The 1303-nt window shown below is 44.5% G+C and overlaps 1 non-coding gene across 1 annotated transcript; it reads left to right on the forward strand.

Annotated features, from left to right (window-relative positions):
• Positions 1–403: 403 nt before the first annotated feature.
• TRNAS-GCU (transfer RNA serine (anticodon GCU)) lies at positions 404–485 on the forward strand. The gene has a single exon. It is a non-coding gene; the product is annotated as a tRNA-Ser (tRNA).
• The last annotated feature ends 818 nt before the right edge of the window (positions 486–1303 follow it).

Here is a 1303-nt window from a genome sequence, read left to right on the forward strand (position 1 = left end):
CCGCATTAGGAGTCCACCTTCGCCAGCTTCCCTGACAACGACTCCAAGAGGACTGGTTTTGGGAACCACTGTTCCCTGCGGTCTTTTCGGCTGCGCCCTGGGGGCGCTGGACCAGGCTCCCCGGACGCGAGACGGTGACAGCAAACTCGGACTTGATGCTGAGGTGCCCCCTGCCTGCAGCGGGAGAAAAGGAATGAAGGCCCACGCAAATGTGTTGGTTTTTTTTTTTTTTTCCCCCGTCGCAGGCTTTCCAATCCAGTTCTTTGTTCATTCGTGTGAAAACGGGCCATCTCCACGTCTCCCAGACGTCTCCAAGCCATCTCCTAACCGTCTTTCTCTCTGAAATAGTGAGTTCCCAAGTATGAACTTTGAAATAAACCTTGCCAAATACCTAAAGTATGAAGACGAGGTGGCCGAGTGGTTAAGGCGATGGACTGCTAATCCATTGTGCTCTGCACGCGTGGGTTCGAATCCCACCTTCGTCGACTGGCATTTTTAGTAAGGAGAAAGGAAGATCACCTACCCAGATCTAAACTTTGAATTCACCTACGAGAAAGCTGGTCTTACTTCCCTACTCACAACTGTTACAGAGGTATGTGTGGATTTTCCTAGTTTCTGTTGACAGTTGATTCGGCTAGTGTCATTGATGAATTTCCTTCAGTGGAGGACGAGATTAGTGAAAGACAAAGCTGGTAGAAACTGGAATCTGGTCTCTCCAGTCCCTCATTTTAGAAGTTATTACTCCAATGAGCAATAAAATAAATTCATCAACAGATAGTCAGCAGAACAAGCAGACCAAGGCAAAATTTGAATTAGATTCTCAAGAACAAATCTACTGACCAAAATTGAAGAAATGTATAGCACTGAAGAGATGAGAACATGAGTTTTTAAAAGATCAAGGAATTTGGAGGTAACTTAGTTTCAGATGACAACCATACAAACCTCTTTCTGAGGCCACATTCAGTATGCTGCTTGAGGTTGGAACCAAGAATCTGTTGCTGAAGAGTGATTGGATTGGATATTTCCAAATTGTGCCTCTGAGAACTTGAAAATGAAGACATCCTGTGTAAAGGCCACATGAAAAGAAGCATCATTTAGAGACTGTCAGAATCCCAGGATTTGGCAGGGGAGATGGTTGGGAAAGTCTGGGTAGAGTGACTTGCAGGACTCCATCTGAGACTTTCAATGAATTTAAGGTTGTATCATAAAGCAACAATAAAGTCATATTTTACCCCATTGGGAGATTAAAATTTGTTCTTTGTGGTAATAGACGTGACGCAGGTGTTCTTCACTCTACCACGTT

The sequence above is a fragment of the Bubalus kerabau genome, chromosome 3 (assembly GCF_029407905.1).
Source record: "Bubalus kerabau isolate K-KA32 ecotype Philippines breed swamp buffalo chromosome 3, PCC_UOA_SB_1v2, whole genome shotgun sequence".
Lineage (NCBI taxonomy): Eukaryota > Metazoa > Chordata > Mammalia > Artiodactyla > Bovidae > Bubalus > Bubalus kerabau.